Source organism: Eubalaena glacialis, chromosome 4, assembly GCF_028564815.1.
Source record: "Eubalaena glacialis isolate mEubGla1 chromosome 4, mEubGla1.1.hap2.+ XY, whole genome shotgun sequence".
Taxonomy (NCBI): Eukaryota; Metazoa; Chordata; class Mammalia; order Artiodactyla; family Balaenidae; genus Eubalaena; species Eubalaena glacialis.
In genome coordinates, this window is record NC_083719.1 from 28591332 (window position 1) to 28605240 (window position 13909).

At 45.1% G+C, this 13909-nt stretch overlaps 1 pseudogene; it reads right to left on the reverse strand.

Annotated features, from left to right (window-relative positions):
- Positions 1 to 253: 253 nt before the first annotated feature.
- LOC133089618 (signal transducing adapter molecule 1-like) lies at positions 254 to 2197 on the reverse strand (annotated as a pseudogene).
- Between the last annotated feature and the right edge of the window lie 11712 nt (positions 2198 to 13909).

Here is a 13909-nt window from a genome sequence, read left to right on the forward strand (position 1 = left end):
TTGCATTGATTCTTTCATATGACGAAAGGAATTAAATGTTGTAAGTAGTTTCATTCCTCTGGGGGAGGGGAGGGGACGGCCTCTAAAAAGTCAGTGCAAACTGAAGAGAGGTCTCCCTTCTTGAATACTGGAACTTGTTGACCAAGATACGATTCCTATAAGCTGAGGATAAACAAATCTTAAGATATCAAAGAATCTCATAACATTGTCATCGGCATTTAGCAGATATTTACCACAAAGAGGAATCCCAGTCCTATAGCAGGGCCTTCTGAGAGTATGGCTGCTGGGGCGGAGGTGGCTGATAGCTGCCTCCGGGCTGGGGCAGCGCTGATGTTAAAGTATAGTTCGGCACCTGGGACAGGCTGGTCCCTGCGTTCTGGCATATCATGACGACGGGGGCGGCAGCAGCGGCAGGGGGAGGACAGTACACTGAAGCCTGGCTGGGCTACGTGCTTCCTTGAACACAACTGCCCATTGTGTTGAGGTAGGAAGCCTGAGCCTGCTGACTAGGAAGGGCTGGGCTCGCGGGCAGTGGCACTGTTGCTTGGCTGAGAGAAGACAGCTGCTCCGGGGGAAGGCTGTAGCTCTGGAGGTGGCTCATCTGTGCGTTCCCTGCGACTGGGTGAGCACCACGCTGAGGAGGGCCTGGGTACACCTGAGAGCCAGAAACACCGGATGACTGAATATAATACTGCTGATTCTGTAATTTTGCATACATGGAATACATTGGATCGTCATTCATTAACTTGGCATACAAGGACAGGGCCTCCATCACTTAACATCGAGTTCTGAATGTTCTCTATCAATATCTTCCAGCTTCTCATCCATGAGAGGTCCCATGCGGTGACACACGGCTTCAAGATGAAGTAACTCTGGAAGATCTGGTTGATCGTCACTGGGATCCGTACTTTGCAACATCTGTAGCAATCAGTCCATTTTATCTTCATCTATGTAGGCTTGTTCCGGCTCTGGTTCTATCGTTTCTACCTGAATATCATCACTAAATTGTACCATCTTCTTCTCCGTTTTAATCATTTCTGGTTCAGCAGTGAGATCTGCAGTCACAAAATTAGAGGTGAATAACCCCAGACCTTGATGGGTTTCACCTTTCCACCAGTTGGGGTCCCTGTCATCAAGAACTGTAATAATCTCTCCCGCTTTAAAAGTAAGTTCATTATCTTCAGCAGCTTCCAAGTCGTATACAGCACGAACTTTTCGGCCTTCGTGTTGGTGGTTAGTTAAGTGATTAGATGTGCTTGGATACAAACTGGAAAGGGTGGTTGACTGCTGCCTTTGTTCCTTCAGTGACGACTCAATGGCTTTCGCTAAATCTTCTTCTTTTTGGTTAGCCGCAGTACCAGGATCTTTGGCTACCAGAGCTGGGCTTGCTTTTGCTTGTTCTGCAGCCTCAATAACAAAGGGAAGGCAGGATCAGTGTAGTGGAAGGAACACTGGACTGAGAGTCAGGAGGCCTGTGTCCTAGTTCCAGCTCTGTTAACTACTAGCTGTGGCCCTGGGCAAGTCACTTAACCATTCTGGGTCTCAGCATCCTCATCTGGGAGCCAATAGCTCGAAACGTAACACCTCGTTCCTTAAGGTTCTTAACCACTGCTGATATTAGACTAAGCTATGGATGATTCTTAAATTCATCCGTCCATTCAACCATAAGAGCCTTTAATTTTTCACACACTTTAGGATGACCCTTGCTTAATACGTTGCTTACTTCACTAGCAAAATCTCTTGAACATACTTCTAAGTGAAAAATTTTGCCACAATTTGATACACATGCTCCTAGAAAAGTCAGAGCCTGCATAGCAACATGAGGACCTTTATGGTTCACCCTCCTCATAATAGACCGAAGACGATCTTTAGGTCTGCATGGTGTCCACTGAGGTCTGCTGCCCCCAAGGCTGGACAAAAAGTGACTGAGAGCTCTACGTTGAAGGATTCCCAAAGCTCACACAGCTGTCAGAGCTCATACCAAGGTGGACAGTCCTTGCAGCAGAGCGTTTAGGCCTTGGTGATGGGGCTACACGATCCCAAAAGACTATTCTAAATCCATCCAATAACCACCAGTGCGAGACTGACCGGCTTTATCACGGCTATCCAAAATGAGGCCCCAGTCCTCAGCAGTCCTCATCTCACTGGTTGCTTTCTCGACATCCTGATCGGAGGGATTGGTGGCAAAGAGAGGCATCTCCACTGCGTGTTGAGGTGTCTGCAGGGACTCCCCGTCGACACCACGGGAGTCAGGGTGCGACCGAGGAAGGAAGGGTCCTCAGGCAAAAACAGCGACCCAGACGGACTCTGCGGGCTCCGCGACTCCTCTCCCCGACCCCCAGCTACCGCGGCGACGGCAAGAGCGGAGGAGCCGGGGCTCTAGCTTTGAGTCTGCTCCTTAGACAAATCCCTAAAACTCTGCGTAACTTAGTTTTTTTTATTGCACAATAGGACAGCAATTACTGACTTATTTTTTATAATGGGGGGGTAAACAATGTGACAGGTGGGTGTAAAACTCCTTTGTTAACTCTAAAGAGTGGTATCGATGCCAGCCACTGTGTAGCTAAGGTATATAGTATCGGGCTGCGCTTTGCAAAGAGAATGCACTTTGCTCTATACGCCTCCCGGGGCGGGGCGGCGGGGGGATCTGCCTGAGGAAGGTATCCAGATTCATTTGCAAGGACTAAAAATGTACTTTTCTGGGGAACTAGCACATAGCGTATACTACCAGTATCTTCCTTCTGCGTATAAACAACATAAAACCACAGCAAAAAGCAAGGGTTGAAAAAAAAACCACACACACACACTCTTAAAACACAAATTGTGTATTTTTGCACCTTAGGAGATCAGCCTGTCTAAATATTTGTGTTCATTCAGTTCCATTGATTTTGCACCATCTGACTCTTCTGAGTTTCTTCAAGCTCTTTAACGATGGTCTGAACTCCTCAGGCCAGATTCATCAGAAAAACACCTTCATCACTCTATCCTGTTGCACTTGCCCATCAGCCTCACCTTGACTGGGGAGCCTGCCCTGGATATCTCTAAGCTCCCTCTTTTGCTACTGCGTCTGTGTCTTTTATCAGTGACCTGTCCCTTTGGAAAGGGCAGTGACCTTCTGTCTCTCCCACAGATGCGCCGAGGGTACCCCCACCTCCACTTCCACTGTGTTTGTCTGCCTTCCTATGTTACAACCCAAAAGGGTTTGTTTTGGTTTTTTCCCTCCAAGGTTTTTAAAGCTTGGCTACAAGGTGTGGGGCTTGGTTCTTCAGACCAGCATCAGGGCTGGGAACTTGTTAAAAAGGCAGAATTTCAAACCTTTCTTCAGACCTACTGAATCAGAACCTACTTTTTCAAGAGATCTCAGGGGATTCAGATGCACATTAAAGTTTGAAAACCAGGGCTTCCCTGGTGGTGCAGTGGTTGAGAATCCGCCTGCCAATGCAGGGGACACGGGTTCGAGCCCTGGTCCAGGAAGATCCCACATGCCACGGAGCAACCAAGCCCCTGCACCACAACGACTGAGCCTGTGCTCTAGAGCCTGTGAGCCACGACTACTGAGCCCATGTGCTGCAAGTACTGAAGCCCACGCGCCTAGAGCCCGTGCTCCTCAACAAGAGAAGCCACCGCAATGAGAAACCCACGCACCGCAACAAAGAGCAGCCCCGGCTCACCGCAACTAGAGAAGGCCCACATGCAGCAATGAAGACCCAATGCAGCCAAAAAAATAAAATAAAATAAAAGAAAGAAAGAAAATAAATAAAGTTTTTTAAAAGTTTGAAAGCACTGTTTTAAAAATCATCATACTGAAAGAACATTTTTAAACCAATAATTTGCAAATGTATTGTGTATAAGAGTCCCTTGGGATGCTCCTTAAACATGCAGATTTTCTGATCCACCCAATGGAGAACCTGAGTCAGTATTTCTGTGGACAGACTAGTGCAGAGGCCACACTTGGAGAAACTCACTTTCAAACAGAAAAAGTAGAGCATCTTCACTGTGCTTTTCATCAATGGAAGGTGTTTCTAGCATGTTAGGGTGATTCGCTTCTGACACACTTGTCGAGGTATAAGGGCAGGAAATTTTGGGTTTTTTTCCCTTTCAGAAACCTCCTAGATTCCTTCATTGAGGCTCCTAGTTGTTCAGACTTCTTCCTCAAGTTTTCCCAGGGGCAACTGTAGCCATCCCAACTTTACCTGGCTCGTGTGTGCTTTCACCTCTGCTTTCCGCAGTGTGTACTTGGGGAAGAGGGGCCCAGCGTGCATTAGACCACCTGCCCAGAAAGCAAGTGAGCATCTCCTCAGGACAGTCCTTCTGCCTTGACTCTGATGGGCAGGGATACGTCACTCTTCTCTCTGTACCTGCTACCGGAGAGGATGAAAGATAATGGTGTTTAAAACATGGGGGAAATCTCTCTTAAATGGCTGTCTTATTAGATCCCTGTCACTTGATTTCCTCCCATCTTCCTGCAGCCAGAATGTGCTCACAAACCCCTGTCCAGGCTGAATATTCAGACTGCGTTCAAATTCTAGCCCTGGTGTTTTCTTACTATGTGACCTTCAGCAACTTTCTTAAGCTTCCCTGATCTATTTCCTCATCTCTAAATGGAAATAATAAGAGCATATACCCCAGAAGGTTGTTGTGAGGATTTTCAGAGTTAATGCTTGCCAAGTATCGTTCTACGTTTGCTGCAAAATAAGCATTGATAAATTTTAACGTATTATCAAAAAAGATGCTTTGGCAGAGATAGCTAGATGCCTACCTATGGTGGACTGATACTTTGCTGGTCCCCTGTGAACCCTGCTTCCTGGATTTTACGCCTTTGTGTAATTGCTTCCCACTTTGACTTTGGATTCGGCCAGGCCATGAGCTTTGGCCAGTGGGACCATGGCAAGCATGGTATAAGTGGAGGCTTGATAAGCACTTGCACACTGAGGTGCGTGCCCTCAGAACGTTCCTTCTTGGAACCCAGCCACCAGTCCGTGAGGAAGCCCAAGACACCACGTGACGGAGAACCAGTATCTCAGCCAACAATCCCTAGCTGACCTCCAGCCAGGGACCAACACTAACCACCGACTCTAGGAGTGAGACCATTTCAGGTTATTTGGCCATTCCAGAACCATCTGGTCAACCCACAGAATCATGAGAAATAATAGATAATATTGTTGTTGCTGTTTGAAGCCACTAAGTTTTGAGGTTGTTTGTTTCACAGCAATACATAAACCCAATATCCATTCTCCCCGTTTCCACATTAGCAGAACCCCAATTTTATTTCATGTACAATGTACCCAGCAAAAAAGTCTGTATTTCCTTCCCTTCCTTTCAGAGGGGGCTGGCCATGTGATACAGTTTTGACCAATAAAATTAAGAAGTTGGGTGGGGCTTTCAGAAGATCTCCCTAAGAGGGGCGGGCCACACTGGCTGTCCACTCTTCCCCTTCTGCCTGCCTGGAACACAGAATGGATGCTGTAGGCAGGTAAGCTGTCTTCTGACAATGAGGGGAAAATCTAGAGAATCACAGAGACCTCAGACCTGACAACCTTGAGCCACTGATCTAAATAAAGCAACTTTTCAGAATATGAGAAAAACACGCCCCTATTTTGTTAAAGCCACTGTTACCTCATAACAGGCACCGTTATCACTGTAACAGGCAGCTGATTCCAATGCTCATGATGTTTCAATCACATTATTTACTAGCGCGGAAGCTGCGTAGTATAGTCGTTTTCAACCCAGGCTGCACTCTAGAATTGGAATCTCTGTGGGTGGAGGTGGGTTTACTTATATTTTGGTTCCCATAGCACACTGCTTCATAATAGTTCAGCAGAATAGTACGCCTCGCATTTTCAAGGGCACAGCTTGCCTGGCAACATGGCTTGGCAAAGCCACAGAATAGTGCTAAAGAGCTAGAAAGCAACATGAAGGCATTTGCTGTTTTCTTTTGATGACTCTTTGTCCATGTACGCCTAAGGTCATCTCTTCAAATAGCTTGGAGGCCAAGGACATCGCATATTTCTTTTTACTATGTGTGTTCAACGCTGTACCTTACATATTAGCCAATAATTTTCCATAAAGATTTAGCAAATTGTGCCCTAGAAGTGTTTAAACTATATCCTATGACCTTTTTTATGTTAATTATTGATATTATCTATTTAGCTCTTAATCTGTGCCAGGGAACTATTGTACAAGCTTCATATGTATTAATTATTTAATTTCCAAAATATCTGAAAAGGCAGCCACTAATATTATCCCCACTTTGCAGATGAGGAAACTGAGGCCAAGAGACATTAAGTGATCTGCCCCAAATTGCACTAGTAAATGGAGAAGCCAGGGCTCAACCCACAACCTGACAGTATTTCTTCTTTTTTGTTTTTTCAAAAAAACCTCTCTCATTTCTCATCTTTACTCCATGTTTGAAAACGAAGAGAAAAGAAGAGGTCAATCATGATTGCTGCCCAGTAGCTGACAAATGCTTTGGGCTGAGAAGCCCACTCTCCGGGCCACGCGGGGAGGGCTCCTGCCCAGATACAGCTTCTCTGTTCTCACTGGTCTTCTGCAGGTCTGGCCTCACACACAATATTCTAAAATTTCCCCAAGATGCCTCTCCAACCTCGAATTGCTTTCCATCCCTCTGAACCGAACATGCAAATAAGAATGCGCAGACTTGAAACAGAAGGCAGTGTGGTCAGGGAGGTGAACTGGGATGAGAGGGAACACACTGAATGTTCTCATGATTTACGTTTCTTTTTTGTTTTTTTTTTAAATGGAACTCAGCTCATTCTAACTTGTATTAGAGTTATTTATACTCCCCAAAGCTTGTAAGCTCCTTAAGGGCAAGATTCCACTTTTTTTTCTTTTAATTTTTATTTATTTATTTATTTATTTATTTATTTATTTATGGCTGTGTTGGGTCTTTGTTTCTGTGCGAGGGCTTTCTCTAGATGCGGCAAGCGAGGGCCACTCTTCATCGCGGTGCGCGGGCCTCTCACTATCGCGGCCTCTCCTGTTGCAGAGCACAGGCTCCAGACGCGCAGGCTCGGTAGTTGTGGCTCACGGGCCTAGTTGCTCCGCGGCATGTGGGATCTTCCCAGACCAGGGCTCGAACCCGTGTCCCCTGCATTGGCAGGCAGATTCTCAACCACTGTGCCATCAGGGAAGCCCCTGATTTACGTTTCTTAATATGAGCGTGTTATGTTGGATGTGAATGGAGAGTCCTCTTACGGCACACAGTTTAAATGCAATGTTTTAAAATACTTGCTGGAAGCCCACAAAGCAAATATGAGACCCACTCAGACCTCCACCTCTTTGTGTCAGAGACTTGGGTGTTTTGGTGGCAAATTTCCCAGACTAACTCTATGCTGACCTGGTTTTCCCAAACGGCCTCCAAACCTCCCTTCCCTGTTACATTATTCAAAAGGACAAACTCCCCTCTACCTGGCCAGTGGTGACCTCGATATCCTTAACACCAGAACCCGGCCCTCCTCCCTTTTATTGGTCTATTATTGTGAAGTCAGTTTGTCATCTTGGCATTTGTGTCCTGAGGGTTGTGGGAACCCATGGCAGGCAGTCACCATGGCCTCTTTCCCTGCTTCTGCTGGCTTCTGTGCGCCTTCCCCATCCCGCATCAGCTCTGGGGAAGGACTCTTCACAGCCATCTTTCTGGCTCCCCTCTGGTTGTGCCTTTCTCTTCTGGCATGACATAGGATAGTCAGGAACATTTTCATGGCTTTTATCTTCCTGTTCTGAAACTCAAACAGGAAATCTAGAACAAAAAGTTACAGGACTCTCTTTGAAGAAGGTGAAGGAAGAATGATAACTTGACCTTAGAAGAACCTCCACCTTGAATGTGAGAAACCTGCTTACGGCACATATTTAAATCACTGAGGAATTTGTATTAAGGCAAAGCAAACAAGGGGTTTGTGGAATTTTGTTAAATTATCTTCACTGTAGTGTAGTTGTATATCTTAAGCACGAACAGTCTGCCGTGGAAAGTGTCTCTTAAAAATGTGTTCTCTCACAAAGTCAAAAGACAAATTTTGAAAACAAGAAGCAAACTACTTCACGTCATCTTCTAAGGATTTTAAAGAAAGCAATAAAAATGGAAACATGAAAATGAATAACAGAAGCCAACTGGCTACCAAGCCTTTGAAAAACATAAACAAGAAGCCATAACAGATGCGAAATAACTCATCAGCCAAAGTAGGACATAGATGTATTATGGGTGCACTATTTGGATAAGGAAGAAACAGGAATTAAAATACCTCATAAGCAGAAGTTCATCTCAACAAAGAGGACAAAACTCTGAAGCTCAGGTTTAATGCCATGACAGAAAACAAGTGGACCAGGCCAACAAAAACAGTGGCTTGTTTTAGAATCACTCTATCAGGAGATCATACTGGAGCATCAACTTTTGTAAGGTCCCTTGCAAGAACCGCCCCACCCTCTTCACCTAATCTCACTTTGCTTGCGATGCTAAATCAAGATCCAGATGCTGCAGGCACGGCTGGGACACCCAAGACAGCCAAGGTCCCACTTTTTGATAATCTAAGGAGAGAGTATAAAATACCAGTGCCTGGGCCCCATACCAGACCACTTTAACCAGTATTCTAAGGCATGAGGCCAAGGCAATTGGTGATTCTTAATGGCAGGTGATCCTAAGGGGCTGCTAAGATTGTGACGCATGGCAGAGGAAGCCAGAAAAGCTGCTACTGGCACATTTGTGGAAGGACATGCCATGTTATTGCTTCTGACTGTGGAGCTTTGTGAAAGCCCCTGCTCTTAGCCTTTTTTTAAATTTTATTTATTTATTTATTTATTTATTTATTTATTTATTTATTTATTTATTTATGGCTGTGTTGGGTCTTCGTTTCTGTGCGAGGGCTTTTTCTAGTTGCGGCAAGCGGGGGCCACTCTTCATTGCGGTGCGCGGGCCTCTCACTATCGCGGCCTCTCTTGTTGCGGAGCACAGGCTCCAGATGCGCAGGCTCAGTAATTGTGGCTCAAGGGCCCAGTTGCTCCGCGGCATGTGGGATCTTCCCGGACCAGGGTTCGAACCTGTGTCCCCTGCATTGGCAGGCAGATTCTCAACCACTACGCCACCAGGGAAGCCCTACTCTTAGCCTTTTGATAATCAACTGCCTCCTTGATGTTTGTGAACTCCTCACAATGCCCTCCTCCACGGCCTCAATGGCAGATATTTTCTGGAATTTCTGACGTGCACAGCAGAACAACCAATGTGGCACATGGGTGGCTCTTTGGATTATCTTAAAATGCTCCTTCCAAGAAAGGAGAGGCCAAGAAGATTGAGTTTTTGGTATTTGTTCCAAGGTGATGACACCTGGGTTCTCATCTTCTCTTATCCAGTCCTCTGCCAGAACGGGGAGAAGTAGTGAGATCAATATGAGAGTCGTTTATAAACAGAGGTGGCCTGAAAGCAATACGACATGGCGGTTAAGAGGACCTCTCTGGAGTTGGGCATCCCAAACCTTGATTCTTGGCTCCATTCTTTCTGGTTCTAGGATTTGGACAAGTTGCTGGATCTATTTAAAGCTCAGTTTCTGCACTGTAAAAACAGGATAATACTCTGTCCAAGTTGCTGTGAGAATTAAGGAAAACGGCATCTACTAAATCCTCTATCCATATTTAGCTCTTGAGCAGACAGTGGTGCACAGCAGTTAAGAGTGAAGGCTCGAGAGCTGGACTGCCCTGGTTTGAATCCCAACACTACTACTTCCCAGCTGTGTGACTTTGGGCAAGTTACTTAATCTCTCTGTGCCCCAGTTCCCTCATGTGCCCAACGGGGATGATAATGGTACTTATAGGTTTGACGTAAGGATTAACTTGACCTAACATTAGGTGGGCCTGACATCTCAGTTTGCTCAGGACAGTTCCAGTTTATGCCTTTTGTCCGGTATCCTGGCTGGTTTAGCATTTGCCTGCCCTACTTCACTCTCAGAAGTGTCACAGATTGTATAATTAAGTATATGACCACCATAGTTAATGTATATATCACTTAGAAGAGTGCCTGGCACACTATAGATGCTAAATGTGTGTTAGCTGCTAATATTAGCCCCCATAGCAGTGCTATCCAATAGAAATACAATGTAAGCCAGATAGTAATTTTTAAATTTTCTACTTAGCTACATTTTAAAAAGCAAAAAGAAATAACTGAAATTAGTGTCTATAATATATTTAACCTAATATATCCAAAATATCAGCATTTCAATGTGTAATCAATATAAAAATTATTTGTGAGATATTTTTCTTTTTTAGTCTTTGAAATTTGGTGTGTATTTTGCATTTACTGCCCATCTCAATGTGGACTAGTGACATTTCACATGCTCAGTAGCCTAGTAGAGTAGTGACATTTCAGGTGTTCACACGTGGCTAGTGGCTGCCATACTGGACAGCACAGTTCTGCAGACTTTCCATTCCTCATTGGAGATGATGGGCCAGACAGTCTTAAGACCTTCTCAGGTCTGTAGTGTCAAGGTTCAGATGCTTAGCTTCTCTGCCATACTCCTGCAATTGGGGCTCTGATGCAGGGCTGAGGAATGTATTTTTACCAAACATCTTAGCCTCCCTTCCCCATCAGGTGCCCAAGGTCACTGAGAAGGAAAGGGTAGTAACCTACCCTTGGAGAAATTTCTGCTGGCTTCCTGGCAATTGGAGAAACCATGGTCTAATTAGTGTTTGCACGCTACTTTATTACTATGGTCTTACTAAATTATGAAAAGCAATGCCACACGTATTAATTTCTCCCATGTCACAGTTTCCTCCTATTTGGAAACATCGTCAAGAAAACACAAAAGGTGGTTTTGCTATGAATATTTGGCCTTTTCCCCGTAGATGATCTCTCTCCAACCTTCTGATTGTGTTTTTGTTCCATTCTCTGGACTGGGTCCAATATCACCACATTCCTCTAAATTATGCTGCCTCTAACTAGACCCAGAAATGCAGTCAGATCCTGACCAAACACCAAAGAGCGGAGGGGTACTTTTTGACTCTGGTACTTTTCGGCTATCTCTATCTCCTCCTTCAGGGACAGTTTCTTTTTATCCCAACAAGTCTTAGCTTTGGTTTCTCAAACTTAAGAAGTTTTTAATCTGGGGAGAACTGATATGGGTGAGAGATGGAGCAAGAAAGAAGGAATGTAATATTATTTAATTTCAAAAATGAAAATTGAACCCTACCAATTGATGAATTTCATTTATGGATCCTGCTAAGTACTGGCTAGCAACACTATTAGGACCTCTTAGAACAGACCCTTTGCCATAACATGTGGGGACAACGTTGCTTGTGAAGGCTCTTCAAACTAAGAGAATGGTCTTAGGATGTTAGAGGCCATGTAATTCAAGGTTCTCGTTTACTGATTGGGAAAGTGGGCCAGGCGAGATTCAAACACGTGGTACAGTTCAAATGGCAAGTTAGTCAAACACCGGGGTCGGAAAACCTGGTCCCCTGGCTCTTATTACTCCTAGTATTGCACATCACACCACAGTTGCTTTGACTTGGGGGTACTTCTCCTATTGAAATTCAACATGCTGTTCATCCCCAAAAGGTTCTACCAACTTTATGCAGTTTATGTGGTCATTTTATCCTTGCTTCCATCTCTCAAACCCTTTCACGTGGGTCAGCTCTCCATCCAAGGGTGGTGTTCAATGTATCCTGAACCCAATTAGCACTTTCTAAAAGGCCTGGGCAATAAAACCACTTGGTGGTCAAGTATGGGTGTTCAATCCCATACTTGACCACCAATCTCCCTGCAGGTGGCAGAATGTCAGCTGTGGTCTGAAGCAGGTGGCTTGAGTTTCAATGGAGGGTGGGAGCTGGTAAAGGGTCTTGGCACGTGGATTAACTGTGAGTCCTTCCGTCCACAACAATCTCTCACCCAGACTAATGTAGATGGTGGGATTATAAATTAAGGAGAATAGTGGCGGGGTGGTGGTGGTGGTGTGATGAATTGGGAGATTGGGATTGACATATATACACTAATATGTATAAAATGGATAACTAATAAGAACCTGCTGTATAAAAAAATAAATAAAATTCTAAAATTTAAAATAAATAAATAAATTAAGGAGAATAAGTACACAAGCCACCTATGGGAGCCACAGGGCTGACAGGGGCCTACCGGCCCTCAAGCAGGTAGCTGGGACAGGGCCTGGCCATGTAGAAGAGAAAAAAAAAAAAAAGAAGAGGGACAGGGCTCCTATGAATAAAAGGCTGATGACCCTGCCTTACACAGTTTTGTTTGATATTTTAACTCCTTCAGCTACAGAATACACACGTTAACTTTCCAAAGCAGCACTGTACACCCTGTACCCCGTTCCAATGCCCACCTTGCCAACTGCCACCACTTGAATGAGACTGACCTGCTGAAAGGGGAACAGAAAACTCACACGTGGCAGTATTGTTCCCGATAAATACCCTACGCTACACCATTCATATGAACTGCAATGAAAAACTGTATTGTGGAAATTGCCAGCACTAAACCAAAAAGAAATTTACCAGTTCACGTGTCTTTTAGAGGGTGATTTGAGAGGGATAAAAGACGGGAAGAGGAGTGTACATCTTGCTTTAAACGTGCTCTTCATCACTTCTCTAAGGAATCTCTGACCTATGATTTAGGAAGGGAAGACCATGCAACTAGTTACACAGCTTTTGCTCTCTGTTTGATAAGTCACCTGTTAAAGCTAAGACAGGCTGTTCCCTTGGCTTGGCCGTGGGTGGGGGAGACAGGGGTACAGACGAAGTCTGACCTGGGGTCATGGAGATCTGACCAAGACATTATAAACTGAACTCAGGTTAATTTCAGTTTTTGTTGGAATTAAAAAAAAAATCAATTGATTGAGTCGATCTCACCAAAAAAAGGACTCATACCACTTATTTATTCTAGAAAACTTCCTGCCCTGTGCAAAGGACGTAGAGTTAACAGGGGGAACACAGGGGCTTTGGTGAATAAAGACTTTTCTTTTTTTAACATCTTTACTGGAGTATAATTGCTTTACAATGTTGTGTTAGTTTCTGCTGTATAACAACATGAATCAGCTGTATGTATACGTGTATCCCCATATCCCCTCCCTCTTTAGTCTCCCTCCCACCATCCCTATCCCACCCCTCTAGGTTGTCACAAAGCACCGAGCTGATCTCCCTGTGCTATGCGGCTGTTTCCAACTAGCTATCTATTTTACACTTGGGAGTGTATATATGTCCATGCCACTCTCTCACTTCGTCCCAGCTTACCCTTCCCCCTCCCCATGTCCTCAAGTCCATTCTCTACATCTGCGTCTTTATTCCTGTCCTGCCCCTAGGTTCATCAGAAAACTTTTTAAGCCACAGCTGGTTAACATGATCAAAATGAGTGGCAAAGCCGTCCCAAATTTAATGGGAGGTGGAGAGCTTTGAAATCCTTGTAACTACAGGAGGAGCCCATCACGATTCAAACGCCGGGCTCAGCGGGCTGGGGAAGGGAGAGGGGCTGTCGGCGCCTCCTTTGCATCCCAGACCCTGCAGGGAGGGCGTTCCCCATGGTGCCTCTCAGTTCAGACAGTAGGTTTCTCCTTCCTAACTCTCCGAGCAATACTTAACGCTGGTAGTTTTCTCCTGCCACCTGATGAGCGTTACCGAACATATTCCAACCAACTGGTTCAGTCCAGAGACTACGAGCATGTTCTAGTTTACTTTCTGTTCAGGAATTTTGGAAAACATGACCGATTTGATTCTGGTTAGAAAGCGCTTGGATCAGCGACTTTAAAACACCCCACGACCGCAAACGACTTTGGACGTTAACCAGAAATGCATACTATTCAGGATCTCATCCGTCCTAAACCCTGGGGTCAGAGCACCGGTGGTTTCCATTAACTTCAGGTGATGATGATGAAAGATCCACGGGGGAGAATCCCACGATCCGTGG